The sequence below is a fragment of the Triturus cristatus genome, chromosome 12 (assembly GCF_964204655.1).
Source record: "Triturus cristatus chromosome 12, aTriCri1.1, whole genome shotgun sequence".
NCBI lineage: Eukaryota > Metazoa > Chordata > Amphibia > Caudata > Salamandridae > Triturus > Triturus cristatus.
In genome coordinates, this window is record NC_140595.1 from 253,952,376 (window position 1) to 253,974,315 (window position 21,940).

Genomic DNA, 21,940 nt, shown 5'->3' on the forward strand with positions numbered 1-21,940 from the left:
CCGTGGTCTGCAAACAGCATGGAGCCTCGAAAACCACATGAGACTCAAAGCTCACCGTTCTGTATTGGCAGCTCTAGGGCCTGGAAACGTGCTTACTGACTGTTGGGAGCCTGAACAACCACATGAGACTCCTAAGCTCACTGTGATATCTACAAGGCTCCCAAAAAGTCGAACAAAACAAACAAACAAAAAAAAACAAGCTTATGAGAGGTCATGGTCTATTTTTGCCCATTAGGCCTGCAAACTGCTGGTAGCAAAAAAAGCCAAGTGAGAGTCCTAATCTCACAAATAGGACTCCTGGACGTCGAAAAGGTGAAATGAAGCTTATTATCGTAGGCCAGAGTCACAGTTCGTGGCAGGATTTCAAAAACACTGGCAAAAACTGTATTGGCAGCCCTAGAGCCTGGAAACTTGCTCACTGACTGCTGGCAGACTGAAGAACCGCATGAGACTCCCAAGCTCACGTTACCGTCTAAAAAGGTTCCCAGGCTCAAAAGTAAAATCAAGCTTGTTGAGGGTTGGTTTTTGCACCCGAGGTCTGCAAACAGCATGGAGCCTCGAAAACCACATGAGACTCAAAGCTCACTGTGGTGTCTACAAGGCTCCCAGGCTCTAAAGTCGAACAAAACAAAAAAAAAAAAAAAAAAAAAGCTTGTGAGAGGTCATGGTCTATTTTTGCCCATGAGGCCTGCAAACTGCTGGGAGCAAAAAAAGTCACGTGAGAGTCCTAATCTCACAGTTAAGACTCCTGGACGTCGAAAAGGTGAAATGAAGCTTATTAACGTAGGCCAGAGTCACAGTTCGTGGCAGGATTTCAAAAACACTGGCAAAAGCTGTATTGGCAGCCCTAGAGCCTGGAAACGTGCTCACTGACTGCTGGGAGACCGAAAAACCGCATGACACTCCCAAGCTCACCTTAATGTCTAAAAATGTTCCCAGGCTCAAAAGGTAAATCAAGCTTGTTGAGGGATGGTTTTTGCCCGAGGTCTGCAAACAGCATGGAGCCTCAAAAACCACATGATTCTCCCAGGCTCACTGTTCTGTATTGGCAGCTCTAGAGCCTGGAAACGTGCTTACTGACTGTTGGGAACCTGAACAACCACATGAGACTCCTAAGCTCACTGTGATGTCTACAAGGCTCCCAGGCTCAAAAGTCGAACAAAACAAAAAAAAAAGAAAAAAAAGCTTGCGAGAGGTCATGGTCTATTTTTGCCCATGAGGCCTGCAAACTGCTGGGAGCCAAAAAAGCCACGTGAGAGTCCTAATCTCACAGTTAAGACTCCTGGACGTCGAAAAGGTGAAATGAAGCTTATTAACGTAGGCCAGAGTCACAGTTCGTGGCAGGATTTCAAAAACACTGGCAAAGGCTGTATTGGCAGGCCTAGAGCCTGGACACGTGCTCACTGACTGCTGGCAGACCGAAAAATCGCATGAGACTCCCAAGCTCACCTTAACGTCTAAAAAGGTTCCCAGGCTCAAAAGTAAAATCAAGCTTGTTGAGGGTTGGTTTTTGCACCCGAGGTCTGCAAACAGCATGGAGCCTCAAAAACCACATGAGACTCCCAAGCTCACTGTTCTGTATTGGCAGCTAGAGCCTGGAAACGTGCTTACTGACTGTTGGGAGCCTGAACAACCACATGAGACTCCTAAGCTCACTGTGATGTCTACAAGGCTCCCAGGCTCAAAAGTCGAACAAAACAAAAAAAAAAAAAAAAAAAAAGATTGCGAGAGGTCATGGTCTATTTTTGCCCATGAGGCCTGCAAACTGCTGGGAGCAAAAAAAGCCACGTGAGAGTCCTAATCTCACAGTTAAGACTCCTGGACGTCGAAAAGGTGAAATGAAGCTTATTAACGTAGGCCAGAGTCACAGTTCGTGGCAGTATTTCAAAAAACACTGGCAAAAGCTGTATTGGCAGCCCTAGAGTCTGGAAACGTGCTCACTGACTGCTGGCAGACCGAAAAACCGCATGAGACTCCCAAGCTCTCCTTAACGTCTAAAAAGGTTCCCAGGCTCAAAAGTAAAATCAAGCTTGTTGAGGGTTGGTTTTTGCACCCGAGGTCTGCAAACAGCATGGAGCCTCAAAACCACATGAGACTCCCAAGCTCACTGTTCTTTATTGGCAGCTCTAGGGCCTGGAAACGTGCTTACTGACTGTTGGGAGCCTGAACAACCACATGAGACTCCTAAGCTCACTGTGATGTCTACAAGGCTCCCAGGCTCAAAAGTCGAACAAAACAAACAACAACAAAAAAAAGCTTGCGAGAGGTCATGGTCTATTTTTGCCCATGAGGCCTGCAAACTGCTGGGAGCAAAAAAAGCCACTTGAGAGTCCTATTCTCACAGTTAAGACTCCTGGACGTCGAAAAGGTGAAATGAAGCTTATTAACGTAGGCCAGAGTCACAGTTCGTGGCAGGATTTCAAAAAACACTGGCAAAAGCTGTATTGGCAGCCCTAGAGCCTGGAAACGTGCTCACTAACTGCTGGCAGACCGAAAAACCGCATGAGACTCCCAAGCTCACCTTAACGTCTAAAAAGGTTCCCAGGCTCAAAAGTAAAATCAAGCTTGTTGAGGGTTGGTTTTTGCACCCGTGGTCTGCAAACAGCATGGAGCCTCGAAAACCACATGAGACTTGAAGTACTGGGTATTTTAGACCCAGCGGTGCAGGGGCACACACCCTATGACTTCGGGGTTTCACCCTGTTCCGGACCTACAGAAACACAGAGTCTTCTGGGTGAAGTCAAAGAATCGTTTATTGGCTGCAGACCAATGACAGATATCCTAGAAGTACAACAGCGTGTATGTTCTCAGGAGACTGCTGAAAATCATAGGAACGGACTTCTCCTTAAGTACAAAATATCATGCTCCAGGCATACATTCCTTGGTTTACGATATGGTCATATAAAGGTATACATTACAAACGAAAAAGCAGAGTCATGATGACCATCCCACATTCCAGTTCGGCCAGCCCACAATGATTTACACAGGAAGGTTCAGATCCCATGTTTGAAGTAAATAGACCCCCCAATAAACATGAGCATCTCCTGTTTTGGGAAACAAGTCATAAAGCAAGAACAAGCAGGTGTGGAAGAGATTAGCCGGGGGATTGTGTAGAATGAAAGGGTTTTATGACGGGTCAAGCCCTGATACGAATCACAGGTGGAAGGAGGAAGGGGAGCTCGTGAGACCGGTTTGACCCGGGGCAGCAGAGCCAGCTGCCCAGGTCACAGAGAAGTCAGAGGGAAAGCCCGTGTACTGTGAGGCCCGTATTAACTCCATCATAGCCTATGTGAGGGCAATGACAAGATGGCCACTGCTTCCAAAATGGAACCCGCGTAGTTGAGCAGAATACGTGTACACAGTGCATTCGTAGCTAGAACGGCACATAAAGCACTCGTACGTGCCGCATTTACCATTTGCGGTTCGCTAATACCAAAATAGACAGAGGTAGGGCCCTGTCCCCTACGCGGTTCCGAATACCAAAGTACGACAGACCCTCCTTTTGCCCTTACATAGGCAATCACTATATTCATCTTAATCCGAGTCTAGGTCAATGTTCACAAAGTCATGGAGATGTTGCTGTAGCATCATCCTATTACTTAACTCGTCCCTCGATACAGGTTTCCTTACACATAAGGTAGTACAGAGGCCACATATCGCGGGAGCACACTGTATACATAGACAGAACAGGAAAAGAATGGCTAAGATCATTCCAATGACCATCAGAGCTTTCCAACCCCAGGCAGATATCGATTCCCAGAACCATCCCATCAGTGACCAATCTCCCTTATCCACGTGTATGGCTTCAGATATTTTATGGAGTTTGGAGATGGCTTGATACACTGTTGGAGCATTATCCGGTATGAAAATGCAGCAACTGGATTGGATAACCCTGCATACCCCACCGCGGTCTGCAAGAATAACGTCTAGGACCATGCGGTTCTGCAAAGTCATAAGGCGATCCGCTTGGAGCTCAGCTGTCAAATTACTAAGGGCACCAGCCGTTACATTGACGGTGGATTCAACCACACGAGTCAGCTGTCTCAGGTTCCTACTATTGACCATAGGTCCCCAAAACGGCAGGAAACCCAAGAAGAAGTCTCCTGCTTCCTGACCGGCAGTGTCCTCCTTACTAATCACACCTCTCACAACTCTGGTCTTGTGATAATCAGAGGCGGCAGTAAATGTCGGCGGTAGCAAGTTCGCAATATAACATGTGCCCGAGAAATCAGGGGGCAACCATGTATATGCTCGGTCATGACAGATGAAATATGTGCCCTTAGCAGCCAAAAACGCAGGGGAAAACTGTGACGGGAAAGTGTACGTTTCAGTACAGTCACTTCTTCCCAGTTGAGCCCTAGGGTTCTGACCATTACCCTGTAAGCAGAACCGACCCATGTGGGGTACGACCCAGATTGGAGATGAGATTTTTCGCTGTCTTTCACCCAGACTAATACTATACCCCGTCGCGTTCCATCCTACATAAGGTCTCAGCTCTTCTTTGGGAATGGATGAGTATGCATCAATATCTCTACTCATATCGGCAACTCCTTTCATCAAAGCCTTATTATTGGTGATGGGTCTGATGGAACGCGGTGGGCGAGGGGAGTACGTATCTAGAGCGTAGAGAAACATGGTTTGGAATGCCCATGACGATCCCTTGTAACTGTACGGTAGCACCAGGTAGGGAATACCCTTGTTAGTGGTATGGGGCATTAACCCACAGACCCAGCAATTGGTCGTATTCATTACCAGTTGGTGCTGGTGCAAGAGTTGGATAAACGAGTTATTTACGAACTCTGATCGTCTGGTCTGTTCGTGCTCAGGCAAAGGGTGAAAAGAGTGAGAGGAGGCAGTAGAAAGAAGTATAGGCTGTTGAGTGGGTGCAATGGGTTTTGGAGCAGAGAAAAACACACATCCTACAATAAACATCATGATACTACACAGTGTAAAAAGGCATAAGAAGACAAAACATTTACTTTTTACAATTCTACACATTCTGGCTTGAAAGTTCATTTCCTCAATCGGTCTCTCCATCTTACAAAACTCCATCCTCTACTCGGGCCGCTCGCGGTGGATGAGTTTCTTCTGCTAAGGAGTACGCCTGTCAGTCCAGGGAAACGCCCTAGACCAACCAGAACCGTCGACCTAGCGTCTTCGGCCTGTACCCCAAAGTCTTGGCACCGCGACCCTGCGGCAGAACCCGGATGGTGGTTCGAAAAACAAAAATCAAGAAAGTCCTTCAGATGGGAGAGCAAAAAATGTCAAAAGGGAAAGAATGAGGAAATCTTTATTTGTCCATGGGCCTAGGTCTCAAATTATAGCGGAGACGGCCAGGTGCTGTTTGGTCTTGAAAAAGAAGTTCAGGCTCAGTGGTGTCCAGTCGATTCGATGGCGGCACAGCTTCCTGCAGAATATTGTCACTCTCTTGGACTGAAGCTGTGTCTCTTAAGCGGGCGTCACTGAATGGTACAAAGCGAGGTACAATGTCTGTCTCTGAGTCGGCGATACCCTCTTTGACCCACTGGTCATATGGCAGAGGCAAGGGAACTACCTTGCAGTGAGTACCATGAATCCAGTGCTTCTTCCCTTTCACTCGCACTGCTGATCTTGTCGAAAGAAGAACAAGATGAGGGCCGATCCAGCGAGGTTCGTCGTTGCCCTTACGCTGGAAATTCCGTACTAGGACCCACGAACCAGGGTTGATGGGGTGTCCAGGAGGTTCAGAGGCTTGGGGAGGAGTATCATGTACCTGTTGGTGCAAAACACGCAGTTTAACAGTCAAATCATACAGGTAATCGAGCAGTACTGGATGCTCTATTTCGCTGAACTTCGTAGGCCTTGGCACACCCCATACATTGGCCGGGCGGCCAAAGACTACTTCATAAGGACTAAGTCCCACTCGTGAGTGTATCGTCATTCTGGTGGACAAGAGTGCTAGGGGCAGAGCGTAAGGCCATTTAAGACCGGTGCTCGCCTGGATTTTGGCCAACTTGAGCTTTAAGGCTCCATTGTAGCGTTCAACTAATCCAGCTGATTGGGGGTGATTTGCAGCGTGAAATTTCTGCCTTATGCCTAAACCTTCACATACATTCTTCATCACTTTACCCACAAACTCACTTCCATTATCACACCATACCATTCTCGGCATTCCAAACCTGGGGAAAAACTCCTTCACAAGGGCTTTGGCTGTGGATAGGGCGGTGTTATCTTTCAGAGGATAAGCCTCTACCCATTTGGAGAAAGCACAAACAACCACCAATACATATTTCAGGTTGTTGCACCTTTCCATGTGAATAAAGTCCAGCTGCAAAACTTCAAATGGACATGATGGGGGTGCAAAGTGACCAGCCGGAGTTGGGGTTCCCCTACCGGGGTTGTACTTCAAGCATACTATACAATTCTTGACCACATTCTCTGCACACTTGGGAATTCCAACATTCTGCCATACTGGAGCCAACAACTTACAGATACCTTTCGTACTGATATGTGCCATTCCATGTGCCATCCAACAACCATTCTCATCCAACTTACCCATACTCTCTCTCCACTTGCTTAACTCTTCTTCTGTAGCTTCAGCCTGAAGCGACTTCACACTCTCTATTGTGTTCTCACACATTCCCACATCATTAACCCATCTTGCGGGACCTGCAACATACATTCTAGTCTTCACATTCTGTGCGGTTTCTCTCGCGGTCTCATCAGCAAACGCATTCCCACGTCCAACATCATCTGTGACTTTCCTGTGCGCACTACATTTCATGATCGCAACTTGCAAAGGTAGGGTCAGTGACTCAAGGAGATCATTCACCAACTTGCCATTCTGAATTTTAGCTCCATGCGACGTCAGGAACCCACGCTCTTTCCACAGTCGCCCAAAATTATGAGCCACGCCAAAGGCGTACTGGCTATCTGTGTATATGTTCACTCTCATTCCTTCAGACAACACACATGCTCTCGTGAGGGCGATTAATTCAGCTGCTTGGGCCGAATTATGTGGCACTCGTGCAGTTTCCACGATCGTATGTAAAGTCGTGATAGCATATGCAGCAGTCGTGTCACCATTAGGGAGCTTGAAACAGGACCCATCTACCCATAAAGTGCCATCACATTCAGTCAGGGGAGTATCTTTGAGATCTACTCTCCCTTTTGTCTCTTCTTCTGTTCTGAACAGACAGTCATGTTGCTCAATCTCATCTGAGTCTGCTGGAATCGGCAATAATGTAGCTGGATTCAGCGTATTGCATCTTTTTATGTGTATGTGATTCGCTAACAGTGTGAGTTCATACCCTGATAATCGCGCACTAGTCAGGTGTTGTGTCTTGGTTCTATTCAATAATGTGTCTACAGCGTGTGGAACCACGACAATCAATGTGTTGTCCATTACCAGACCAGCAGATTGTCGAATAGACATCGCTGCAGCAGCTGTCGCTCTCAGACAGCTTGGCAATGCCCTCGCTACAGGGTCCAAGGTGGATGAAAAATATGCGCATGGGCGCGGTCTGTCGCCAAAAGGCTGTGTTAACACTGACAACGCACATCCATCTTTCTCGTGAACATACAATGTAAAAGGCTTGCTGTAGTCGGGGGTACCCAACACAGGAGCTGAACACAACGCATTGCGCAATTCCACAAAACTTTTCTGGCACTCTTCAGACCATGGGATAGGATTCGGTGTGTCTTTGCATGTTAAAGCTAACAAAGGTTTTGCCAACAAAGAAAAACTAGGGATCCAATGCCTACAGTATGAAGTAATGCCCAAGAAAGCACGCACTTCTCTCTGTGTCTTTGGCACACTCAACTGTGCAATGGCTTGAATTCTTTCTGGGGTCAGTCTCCTTCCCTCCTTCGATAAGAGATGACCTAAGTAGGTCACTTCTTGTCGACAATATTGCAGCTTAGAGAGAGACACTTTGTGATGGTAAGCGGATAAATGGCGCAACAGTGACAATGTGGCTTCTTTACATATCTTCTCAGTATCCGCGGCGATCAGTAAATCGTCCACGTACTGTATCAGGATAGCGCCACTAGGTAAAATAAGTGCATCAAGCTGCGCTTTCAGAGCTTGACTGTATATGGATGGACTCTCGCAGTAGCCCTGGGGAGCGCGTTTGAAGCGGAAGCTTCGGCCTCCCAGACTAAAACCAAAAATGTCTCTGCTCTCTTCTGCAATTGGGATACTAAAGAAAGCATTCTTTAAATCGATCACTGAAAACCATGCAGCAGAGGCTGGAATCATCGTTAACAAGGCAGTTATATCGGGGACAACCGGAAACTGAGGCACAACAATCTTATTAACCTCTCTAAGATCAATCACAAATCTGTAAACAGGTGGCTGTGAAGGGTCCGTTCGCTTTAAGACAGGTAAAATCGGGCTATTGCAAACGTTGCCTCTTGTCTCTTCAATCACACCCTTATGAATCAAGTCGCTGACAATGTCTAACAATGCTTTCTGCCCTTCATTAGAGATCTTGTACTGGGGAATACGTGGCAGTCTGACATTAGCCTTTAGAGTCACCACATATGGTGGTATTTCCAAGAGGCCCACATCATTGGGACCAGTAGCCCAAAGGGCATCCGGAAGGGATGACAATTCAGGTGGCATTGTGTTTTTAGACAAATACATTGGGGAAACCACTTGCTTGCCTAATGTAAGTTGTACTCCTGAAGGAGAACAATACAGTGTAGCGTGCAATCTTTTCAACAAATCTAATCCCAGCAAATTCTCACCACAACCTGTTGTCAGGATCAGGGGCGCTTTCAGCTCGCAAGGTCCAACAGAAAGTGACATGGGACTGGAAATCGGGTTCCTAACTGGGGCGCCAGAAAAACCTACTGAAACATTTATATCGCCAGACAAAGGTGCGCCAGGGAGTTTGGAATGCATGATTGAACTCTTTGCAGCACCAGTGTCTAGCAGAAAAGGCTCCGTTACATTTGCTGTAGTCACCTCAACATACGGTCCACTCTGATCCACTGGCACTGAAACAACTCCCTCTCTCTGTCTATGGCTGTCCTAGTAACCATTATTTTCTGCATCGCCATCCTCCACATAATAATCATTATTGTAATACTGTGCCGTATTACCAGTCGCGTTAGCTTGCTGATCAAAGCTATTAATGGCGCTTTGGGGCGGAAGAGGACGCGCGTTTTGGGGAACACTTCCACGCCCTCTGCCTCTAGGAGCTTGCTGACCACCTCTACCTCTTGCGCCATACGTATTACCGTTCCGTTGCATTAATTTAGGACAACTATATTTAAAATGACCTCCCTCTTTGCAGTATGAACATTGGTTGGGACCTACAGGGACACGTGGTTGATAATACCCATTCATTTGCTGATTAGTCTGAAATTGTTGGGGTTGGTGATAGACACCTTGGGGTTGTCTATAATTATTACCGCCGCCACGTGGTGGATAGGCCTGCTGTAGAAGGACCTTCGTCTTTAGTTCCTTCGTTTTCTTCTCCGTCCTATCTTTCTCGTCTTTATCTCTGTTTTCATAATACTGTGCAGTAGCCAGTATTTGCGCTGAAGAAGAAACGGCCCAAGAACTCTCTGAATCTTTCAACTTTTTACACAGGTCAGGGAGTAAATTCTGCACAAACTTATCCACAAACAACCGTTGTCCACCCTCAGTACTCATATCTTGCCCACTGTGGTCAATAAACGTTTCTTCAAACCTAGTAAAGAAGTCTGACACCGTCTCATCTTTCTTCTGCTTACATGCAGATAACTTGTCCCAATTTACGCGCATCGCAGGCATTATTGTCTTCATATACGTGATGATTCTACCAGGCAATTCAGCTACTAAAGGTTCTGGTTTCGCACCACCCGTTTGTCTAGCATCAGCAGCGACAATGTTAGCCCATGTATCCCCTAGTTCTGCATTGTGATCTACATTACGAATTGATCCCCATAGAGGCTGTGGAACAACATTACCAAACAACATGTCTATGTCGGCCAGATTCATAATGCATGACCCTGCCGTCTGTGACAACTCTTTATAATAACCTGCGGGGTTTTTACGGGGATCAGGCAATGTCTGCTTAAGTGCTAACACCTCAGAGCGCTTCCATGGAACATGCACCCAAACACGTTGGAAATGCGCTGGCACAGCAGGGTTATTGCCGACAGCTGCAACTGCTTCCTTCCATACCGGGGGAACTTCTCTCATAGGGTATTGTCGCGCTTTTGCCTTTTTCCCCACAAGGACCTCTTGTTCAAACAATGACTGTTGGCAATCGTCATTCCTTAAGGACAATACAACCGCAACTGCTTTATCTACTTCGCGGTCCACAATTATACCAGTTCCAAAATCGAACCTCACTCTACACAATTCCTGCGGGTTCGGATTTCTACCACTATCCTCCAATTCTTCACAGAGAATTTCGCACATTTTCTCAAACACATATCTCTGTTTCGGGGCATCCCATTGATGGAAAGTGTTAACAACCGATTCCACATCATACAGTGAAGGAAAAACGATCCATCTACGCGCCATGTGATCTATTACCTTTTTCTCATCGGGGTTAGGCAATTGGCTGCGCAACTGCTTACGCTGTACACCAGGAGTTGCACCAGATAACCCAAAGAGAGGCGACATTAATGTAGTAACCACATTAGCTAAACGCTGTCGCGCTGAAGGAGAAGCTGAGGCGAGAAGAGGGGGAAAAACAGAGGGAAGAAAAGAGGATGTAGAGACAGGTACTGGAGTGGTGGAAGGAAGAGTGTTAGGGGAGGCAGTTACTGGATTAAGCAAAGTCGCAGGAAGTGCGGGGGTAATTGGAAGCACTACTGGAGGCGCTTGAGAAGACTGCGCTACAGGAATAGGAACTGGTTGCAAAGCAACTGGCGGTTGCGGCAAGGCTTGCAGTATATGCACTGGAGGCGGCATATTTACAAGCTGGGGAGGCGCCGTGGCAGTTTGAGCATACGGGGGTGGCGAACTCAACAAATGTGACATCTCCTTTTCTTCTGACTCATCCTGCTTAGAATGTGGCAAAGCTGGGTAACATTTGTCAATCCCTAACTTACGCTGCCTGTGCAATTGCTCATTCATTTGCTCCTCTTCATTGTCTTTAAATTGTACAGCTGCTTGCATTACTGACATACCTCTCTCTCTCTTATTCTTTTTCGCTAGCTTAATTTCCTTCTGTTTGGCTTCTTTTCGCCATAAGCGGAAAGAGTCAAACATCGCCGGCCGGGCTTTCTTCTTAAACAATTTAATTTCCAGATTATCTAGAATATCGGTATCAAAACTACCATTTTGGGGCCATTTTAAAACACCGTCTTTCCTGGTGTAGTGGATCCACACTTCGTTATATGCAATGGGGCCTACGCCATGTTTCACATAGAGCTCATAAGTTGGAGTTCCAACCGGAGGAACCGGACATGATTCCTCTAGCTGGAAATCTTTTCCACAACCCAAACAGAATAATCTACCAAATAGTCCAGAACCAGGCATCTTCGCTCACTAGTCTAGATCCAAACGTCAAAGGATTATCGATTACGATATTCTCGTGAATACACGAGTCCTCTGGCTTTGGGGTTTGCAAACACCAAATCACCAATTACCAAATCAAACCAAACGATCCCGAAGGATACCAAAACAAATGGGAGACGCTCCACTTATACTTAACTGAATATTGCTGATCGATGACGTCACCAGAAGACTCTCTCGATTGTTTCGCTCTCTCAAACTCGTCAAGGGTCCAAAACAGGTCGATTAATCAGGGCAGCAGTCCTTCGTAGCCGTCGGGACGCGGAGAACCTCGCAGAAAAGACTTTCGGACCACGTCGACATGCAGGGGTCGATGAAGTGGCGGCCTTCCTCCGGAATTTCCACACGAAGCTCCTCACGAACCTCTGGCTTGGACTGGTACCGCTGAAATCGGCCCGAGTTGGGCGCCAAACTGAAGTACTGGGTATTTTAGACCCAGCGGTGCAGGGGCACACACCCTATGACTTCGGGGTTTCACCCTGTTCCGGACCTACAGAAACACAGAGTCTTCTGGGTGAAGTCAAAGAATCGTTTATTGGCTGCAGACCAATGACAGATATCCTAGAAGTACAACAGCGTGTATGTTCTCAGGAGACTGCTGAAAATCATAGGAACGGACTTCTCCTTAAGTACAAAATATCATGCTCCAGGCATACATTCCTTGGTTTACGATATGGTCATATAAAGGTATACATTACAAACGAAAAAGCAGAGTCATGATGACCATCCCACATTCCAGTTCGGCCAGCCCACAATGATTTACACAGGAAGGTTCAGATCCCATGTTTGAAGTAAATAGACCCCCCAATAAACATGAGCATCTCCTGTTTTGGGAAACAAGTCATAAAGCAAGAACAAGCAGGTGTGGAAGAGATTAGCCGGGGGATTGTGTAGAATGAAAGGGTTTTATGACGGGTCAAGCCCTGATACGAATCACAGGTGGAAGGAGGAAGGGGAGCTCGTGAGACCGGTTTGACCCGGGGCAGCAGAGCCAGCTGCCCAGGTCACAGAGAAGTCAGAGGGAAAGCCCGTGTACTGTGAGGCCCGTATTAACTCCATCATAGCCTATGTGAGGGCAATGACAAGATGGCCACTGCTTCCAAAATGGAACCCGCGTAGTTGAGCAGAATACGTGTACACAGTGCATTCGTAGCTAGAACGGCACATAAAGCACTCGTACGTGCCGCATTTACCATTTGCGGTTCGCTAATACCAAAATAGACAGAGGTAGGGCCCTGTCCCCTACGCGGTTCCGAATACCAAAGAACGACAGACTCAAAGCTCACCGTTCTGTATTGGCAGCTCTAGGGCCTGGAAACGTGCTTACTGACTGTTGGGAGCCTGAACAACCACATGAGACTCCTAAGCTCACTGTGATATCTACAAGGCTCCCAAAAAGTCGAACAAAACAAACAAAAAAAAAAAACAAGCTTATGAGAGGTCATGGTCTATTTTTGCCCATTAGGCCTGCAAACTGCTGGTAGCAAAAAAAGCCACGTGAGAGTCCTAATCTCACAAATAGGACTCCTGGACGTCGAAAAGGTGAAATGAAGCTTATTATCGTAGGCCAGAGTCACAGTTCGTGGCAGGATTTCAAAAACACTGTCAAAAGCTGTATTGGCAGCCCTAGAGCCTGGAAACGTGCTCACTGACTGCTAGGAGACCGAAAAACCGCCTGAGACTCCCTAGCTCACCTTAATGTCTAAAAATGTTCCCAGGCTCAAAAGGTAAATCAAGCTTGTTGAGGGATGGTTTTTGCCCGAGGTCTGCAAACAGCATGGAGCCTCAAAAACCACATGATACTCCCAAGCTCACTGTTCTGTATTGGCAGCTCTAGAGCCTGGAAACGTGCTTACTGACTGTTGGGAACCTGAACAACCACATGAGACTCCTAAGCTCACTGTGATGTCTACAAGGCTCCCAGGCTCAAAAGTCGAACAAAACAAAAAAAAAAAGAAAAAAAAGCTTGCGAGAGGTCATGGTCTATTTTTGCCCATGAGGCCTGCAAACTGCTGGGAGCCAAAAAAGCCACGTGAGAGTCCTAATCTCACAGTTAAGACTCCTGGACGTCGAAAAGGTGAAATGAAGCTTATTAACGTAGGCCAGAGTCACAGTTCGTGGCAGGATTTCAAAAACACTGGCAAAGGCTGTATTGGCAGGCCTAGAGCCTGGACACGTGCTCACTGACTGCTGGCAGACCGAAAAATCGCATGAGACTCCCAAGCTCACCTTAACGTCTAAAAAGGTTCCCAGGCTCAAAAGGTAAATCAAGCTTGTTGAGGGTTGGTTTTTGCACCCGAGGTCTGCAAACAGCATGGAGCCTCAAAACCACATGAGACTCCCAAGCTCACTGTTCTGTATTGGCAGCTCTAGGGCCTGGAAACGTGCTTACTGACTGTTGGGAGCCTGAACAACCACATGAGACTCCTAAGCTCACTGTGATGTCTACAAGGCTCCCAGGCTCAAAAGTCGAACAAAACAAAACAAAAAAAAAAAAAAAGCTTGTGAGAGGTCATGGTCTATTTTTGCCCATGAGGCCTGCAAACTGCTGGGAGCAAAAAAAGCCACGTGAGAGTCCTAATCTCACAGTTAAGACTCCTGGACGTCGAAAAGGTGAAATGAAGCTTATTAACGTAGGCCAGAGTCACAGTTCGTGGCAGGATTTCAAAAACACTGGCAAAAGCTGTATTGGCAGCCCTGGAGCCTGGAAACATGCTCACTGACTGCTGGCAGACCGAAAAACCGCATGAGACTCCCAAGCTCACCTTACGTCTAAAAAGGTTCCCAGGCTCAAAACTAAAATCAAGCTTGTTGAGGGTTGGTTTTTGCACCCGAGGTCTGCAAACAGCATGGAGCCTCGAAAACCACATGAGACTCAAAGCTCACCGTTCTGTATTGGCAGCCCTAGAGCCTGGAAACGTGCTTACTGACTGTTGGCAGTCTGAACAACCACATGAGACTCCTAAGCTCCCTGTGATGTCTAACAAGGCTCAAAAGTTGAACAAAACAAAAAAAAAAAAAAGCTTGTGAGAGGTCATGGTCTATTTTTGCCCATGAGGCCTGCAAACTGCTGGTAGCAAAAAAAGCCACGTGAGAGTCCTAATCTCACAGTTAAGACTCCTGGACGTCGAAAAGGTGAAATGAAGCTTATTAACGTAGGCCAGAGTCACAGTTCGTGGCAGTATTTCAAAAAACACTGGCAAAAGCTGTATTGGCAGCCCTAGAGTCTGGAAACGTGCTCACTGACTGCTGGCAGACCGAAAAACCGCATGAGACTCCCAAGCTCTCCTTAACGTCTAAAAAGGTTCCCAGGCTCAAAAGTAAAATCAAGCTTGTTGAGGGTTGGTTTTTGCACCCGAGGTCTGCAAACAGCATGGAGCCTCAAAAACCACATGAGACTCCCAAGCTCACTGTTCTGTATTGGCAGCTAGAGCCTGGAAACGTGCTTACTGACTGTTGGGAGCCTGAACAACCACATGAGACTCCTAAGCTCACTGTGATGTCTACAAGGCTCCCAGGCTCAAAAGTCGAACAAAACAAAAAAAAAAAAGAAAAAAAAGATTGCGAGAGGTCATGGTCTATTTTTGCCCATGAGGCCTGCAAACTGCTGGGAGCCAAAAAAGCCACGTGAGAGTCCTAATCTCACAGTTAAGACTCCTGGACGTCGAAAAGGTGAAATGAAGCTTATTAACGTAGGCCCGAGTCACAGTTCGTGGCAGGATTTCAAAAACACTGGCAAAGGCTGTATTGGCAGCCCTAGAGCCTGGACACGTGCTCACTGACTGCTGGCAGACCGAAAAATCGCATGAGACTCCCAAGCTCACCTTAACGTCTAAAAAGGTTCCCAGGCTCAAAAGTAAAATCAAGCTTGTTGAGGGTTGGTTTTTGCACCCGAGGTCTGCAAACAGCATGGAGCCTCAAAAACCACATGAGACTCCCAAGCTCACTGTTCTGTATTGGCAGCTAGAGCCTGGAAACGTGCTTACTGACTGTTGGGAGCCTGAACAACCACATGAGACTCCTAAGCTCACTGTGATGTCTACAAGGCTCCCAGGCTCAAAAGTCGAACAAAACAAAAAAAAAAAAGAAAAAAAAGATTGCGAGAGGTCATGGTCTATTTTTGCCCATGAGGCCTGCAAACTGCTGGGAGCAAAAAAAGCCACGTGAGAGTCCTAATCTCACAGTTAAGACTCCTGGACGTCGAAAAGGTGAAATGAAGCTTATTAACGTAGGCCAGAGTCACAGTTCGTGGCAGGATTTCAAAAACACTGGCAAAAGCTGTATTGGCAGCCCTAGAGCCTGGAAACGTGCTCACTGACTGCTGGCAGACCGAAAAACCGCATGAGACTCCCAAGCTCACTGTTCTGTATTGGCAGCCCTAGAGCCTGGAAACGTGCTTACTGACTGTTGGCTGCCTGAACAACCACATGAGACTCCTAAGCTCCCTGTGATGTCTAACAAGGCTCCCAGGCTCCAAAGTCGAACAAAACAAATTAAAAAAAAAGCTTGTGAGAGGTCATGGTGTATTTTTGCACATGAGGCCTGCAAACTGCTGGGAGCAAAAAAAGCCACGTGAGAGTCCTAATCTCACAGTTAAGACTCCTGGACGTCGAAAAGGTGAAATGCAGCCTATTAATGTAGGCCAGAGTCACAGTTCGTGGCAGGATTTCAAAAACACTGGCAAAAGCTGTATTGGCAGCCCTAGAGCCTGGAAACGTGCTCACTGACTGCTAGGAGACCGAAAAACCGCATGAGACTCCCAAGCTCACCTTAACGTCTAAAAAGGTTCCCAGGCTCAAAAGTAAAATCAAGCTTGTTGAGGGTTGGTTTTTGCACCCGAGGTCTGCAAACAGCATGGAGCCTCAAAAACCACATGAGACTCCTAACCTAACCGTGCTGTATTGGCAGCCCTAGAGCCTGGAAACGTGCTCACTGACTGCTAGGAGACCGAAAAACCGCATGAGACTCCCAACCTCACCTTAACGTCTAAAAAGGTTCCCAGGCTCAAAAGTAAAATCAAGCTTGTTGAGGGTTGGTTTTTGCAGCCGAGGTCTGCAAACAGCATGGAGCCTCGAAAACCACATGAGACTCAAAGCTCACCGTTCTGTATTGGCAGCTCTAGAGCCTGGAAACGTGCTCACTGACTGCTGGGAGACCGAAAAAACGCATGACACTCCCAAGCTCACCTTAATGTCTAAAAATGTTCCCAGGCTCAAAAGGTAAATCAAGCTTGTTGAGGGTTGGTTTTTGCACCCGAGGTCTGCAAACAGCATGGAGCCTCAAAACCACATGAGACTCCCAAGCTCACTGTTCTGTATTGGCAGCTCTAGGGCCTGGAAACGTGCTTACTGACTGTTGGGAGCCTGAAAAACCACATGAGACTCCTAAGCTCACTGTGATATCTACAAGGCTCCCAAAAAGTCGAACAAAACAATCAAAAAAAAAAAAACAAGCTTATGAGAGGTCATGGTCTATTTTTGCCCATTAGGCCTGCAAACTGCTGGGAGCAAAAAAAAGCCACGTGAGAGTCCTAATCTCACAGTTAAGACTCCTGGACGTCGAAAAGGTGAAATGAAGCTTATTAACGTAGGCCAGAGTAAGAGTTCGTGGCAGGATTTCAAAAACACTGGCAAAAGCTGTATTGGCAGCCCTAGAGCCTGGAAACGTGCTCACTGACTGCTGGCAGACCGAAAAACCGCATGAGACTCCCAAGCTCTCCTTAACGTCTAAAAAGGTTCCCAGGCTCAAAAGGTAAATCAAGCTTGTTGAGGGATGGTTTTTGCACCCGAGGTCTGCAAACAGCATGGAGCCTCGAAAACCACATGAGACTTAAAGCTCACTGTGATGTCTACAAGGCTCCCAGGCTCAAAAGTCGAACAAAACAAACAAACAAACAAAAAAAAGCTTGCGAGAGGTCATGGTCTATTTTTGCCCATGAGGCCTGCAAACTGCTGGGAGCAAAAAAAGCCACGTGAGAGTCCTAATCTCACAGTTAAGACTCCTGGACGTCGAAAAGGTGAAATGAAGCTTAATAACGTAGGCCAGAGTCACAGTTCGTGGCAGGATTTCAAAAAACACTGGCAAAAGCTGTATTGGCAGCCCTAGAGTCTGGAAACGTGCTCACTGACTGCTGGCAGACCGAAAAACCGCATGAGACTCCCAAGCTCTCCTTATCGTCTAAAAAGGTTCCCAGGCTCAAAAGTAAAATCAAGCTTGTTGAGGGTTGGTTTTTGCACCCGAGGTCTGCAAACAGCATGGAGCCTCAAAACCACATGAGACTCCCAAGCTCACTGTTCTGTATTGGCAGCTCTAGGGCCTGGAAACGTGCTTACTGACTGTTGGGAGCCTGAACAACCACATGAGACTCCTAAGCTCACTGTGATGTCTACAAGGCTCCCAGGCTCAAAAGTCGAACAAAACAAAACAAAACAAAAAAAAAAGCTTGTGAGAGGTCATGGTCTATTTTTGCCCATGAGGCCTGCAAACTGCTGGGAGCAAAAAAAGCCACGTGAGAGTCCTAATCTCACAGTTAAGACTCCTGGACGTCGAAAAGGTGAAATGAAGCTTATTAACGTAGGCCAGAGTCACAGTTCGTGGCAGGATTTCAAAAACACTGGCAAAAGCTGTATTGGCAGCCCTGGAGCCTGGAAACATGCTCACTGACTGCTGGCAGACCGAAAAACCGCATGAGACTCCCAAGCTCACCTTACGTCTAAAAAGGTTCCCAGGCTCAAAACTAAAATCAAGCTTGTTGAGGGTTGGTTTTTGCACCCGAGGTCTGCAAACAGCATGGAGCCTCGAAAACCACATGAGACTCAAAGCTCACTGTTCTGTATTGGCAGCCCTAGAGCCTGGAAACGTGCTTACTGACTGTTGGCAGTCTGAACAACCACATGAGACTCCTAAGCTCCCTGTGATGTCTAACAAGGCTCAAAAGTTGAACAAAACAAAAAAAAAAAAAAGCTTGTGAGAGGTCATGGTCTATTTTTGCCCATGAGGCCTGCAAACTGCTGGGAGCAAAAAAAGCCACGTGAGATTCCTAATCTCACTGTTAAGACTCCTGGTCGTCGAAAAGGTGAAATGAAGCTTATTAACGTAGACCAGAGTCGTGGCAGGATTTCAAAATCACTAGCAAAAACTGTATTGCCATCCCAGAGCTTGTAAACATGCTTACTGACTTGCAGGGAGCAGGAAAAACGATATGAGACTCCAATGCTCAGCTTTGAAGTACTGGGTATTTTAGTCCCAGCGGTGCAGGGGCACACACCCTATGACTTCGGGGTTTCACCCTGTTCCGGACCTACAGAAACACAGAGTCTTCTGGGTGAAGTCAAAGAATCGTTTATTGGCTGCAGACCAATGACAGATATCCTAGAAGTACAACAGCGTGTATGTTCTCAGGAGACTGCTGAAAATCATAGGAACGGACTTCTCCTTAAGTACAAAATATCATGCTCCAGGCACACATTCCTTGGTTTACGATATGGTCATATAAAGGCATACATTACAAACGAAAAAGCAGAGTCATGATGACCATCCCACATTCCAGTTCGGCCAGCCCATAATGATTTACACAGGAAGGTTCAGATCCCATGTTTGAAGTAAATAGACCCCCCAATAAACATGAGCATCTCCTGTTTTGGGAAACAAGTCATAAAGCAAGAACAAGCAGGTGTGGAAGAGATTAGCCGGGGGATTGTGTAGAATGAAAGGGTTTTATGACGGGTCAAGCCCTGATACGAATCACAGGTGGACGGAGGAAGGGGAGCTCGTGAGACCGGTTTGACCCGGGGCAGCAGAGCCAGCTGCCCAGGTCACAGAGAAGTTAGAGGGAAAACCCATGTACTGTGAGGCCCGTATTAACTCCATCATAGCCTATGTGAGGGCAATGACAAGATGGCCACTGCTTCCAAAATGGAACCCGCGTAGTCGAGCAGAATAACGTGTACACAGTGTATTCAAAGCTAGAACGGCACATAAAACACTCGTACGTGCCGCATTTACCATTTGCGATTCGCTAATACCAAGATAGACAGAGGTAGGGCCCTGTCCCCTACGCGGTTCCGAATATCAAAGTACGACAGACCCTCCTTTTGCCCTTACATAGGCAATCACTATACTCATCTTAATCCGAGTCTAGGTCAATGTCCACGAAGTCATGGAGATGTTGCTGTAGCATCATCCTATTACTTAGCTCGTCCCTTGATACAGGTTTCCTTACACATAAGGTAGCACAGAGGCCACATATCGTAGGAGCACACTGTATGCATAGACAGAACAGGAAAAGAATGGCTAAGATCATTCCAATGACCATCAGAGCTTTCCAACCCCAGGCAGATATCAATTCCCAGAACCATCCCATCAGTGACCAATCTCCCTTATCCACGTGTATGGCTTCAGATATTTTATGGAGTTTGGAGATGGCTTGATACACTGTTGGAGCATTATCTGGTATGAAAATGCAGCAACTGGATTGGATGACCTTGCATACCCCACCGCGGTCTGCAAGAATAACGTCTAGAACCATGCGGTTCTGCAAAGTCATAAGGCGATCCGCTTGGAGCTCAGCTGTCAAATTACTAAGGGCACCAGCCGTTACATTGACGGTGGATTCAACCACCCGAGTCAGCTGTCTCAGGTTCCTACTATTGACCATAGGTCCCCAAAACGGCAGGAAACCCAAGAAGAAGTCTCCTGCTTCCTGACCGGCAGTGTCCTCCTTACTAATCACACCTCTCACAACTCTGGTCTTGTGATAGTCAGAGGCGGCAGTAAAGGTAGGCGGTAGCAGATTCGCAATATAACATGTGCCCGAGAAATCAGGGGGCAACCATGTATATGCTCGATCATTACAGATGAAATATGTGCCCTTAGCAGCCAAAAACGCAGGGGAAAACTGTGACGGGAAAGTGTACGTTTCAGTACAGTCACTTCTTCCCAGTTGAGCCCTTGGATTCTGACCATTACCCTGTAAGCAGAACCGACCCATGTGGGGTACGACCCAGATTGGAGATGAGATTTTTCGCTGTCTTTCACCCAGACTAATACTATACCCCGTCGCGTTCCATCCTACATAAGGTCTCAGCTCTTCTTTAGGAATGGATGAGTATGCATCAAGATCTCTACTCATATCGGCAACTCCTTTCATCAAAGCCTTATTATTGGTGATGGGTCTGATAGAACGCGGTGGGCGAGGGGAGTATGTATCTAGAGCGTAGAGAAACATGGTTTGGAATGCCCATGACGATCCATTGTAACTGTACGGTAGCACCAGGTAGGGAATACCCTTGTTAATGGTATGTGGCATTAACCCACAGACCCAGCAATTGGTCGTATTCATTACCAGTTGGTGCTGGTGCAAGAGTTGGATAAACGAGTTATTTACGAACTCTGATCGTCTGGTCTGTTCGTGCTCAGGCAAAGGGTGAAAAGAGTGAGAGGAGGCAGTAGAAAGAGATATAGGCTGTTGAGTGGGTGCAATGGGTTTTTGAGCAGAGAAAAGCACACATCCTACAATAAACATCATGATACTACACAGTGTAAAAAAAGCACAAAAAGACAAAACATTTACTTTTTACAATTCTACACATCCTTGTTTGAAAGTTCATTTCCTCAATCGGTCTCTCCATCTTACAAAACTCCATCCTCTACTCGGGCCGCTCGCGGTGGATGAGTTTCTTCTGCTAAGGAGTACGCCTGTCAGTCCAGGGAAACGCCCTAGACCAACCAGAACCGTTGACCTAGCGTCTTCGGCCTGTACCCCAAAGTCTTGGCACCGCGACCCTGCGGCAGAACCCGGATGGTGGTTCGAAAAACAAAAATCAAGAAAGTCCTTCAGATGGGAGAGCAAAAAATGTCAAAAGGGAAATAATGAGGAAATCTTTATTTGTCTATGGGTCTAGGTCTCAAATTATAGCGGAGACGGCCAGGTGCTGTTTGGTCTTGAAACAAAAGTTCAGGCTCAGTGGTGTCCAGTCGATTTGATGGCGGCACAGCTTCCTGCAGAATATTGTCACTCTCTTGGACTGAAGCTGTGTCTCTTAAGCGTGCGTCACTGAATGGTACAAAGCGAGGTACAATGTCTGTCTCTGAGTCGGCGATACCCTCCTTGACCCACTGGTCATATGGCAGAGGCAAGGGAACTACCTTGCAGTGAGTACCATGAATCCAGTGTTTCTTCCCTTTCACTCGCACTGCTGATCTTGTCGAAAGAAGAACAAGATGAGGGCCAATCCAGCGAGGCTCGTCGTTGCCCTTGCGCTGGAAATTCCGTACTAGGACCCACGAACCAGGGTTGATGGGGTGTCCAGGAGGTTCAGAGGCTTGGGGAAGAGTATCATGTACCTGTTGGTGCAAAACACGCAGTTTAACAGTCAAATCATACAGGTAATCGAGCAGTACTGGATGCTCTATTTCACTGAACTTCGTAGGCCTTGGCAC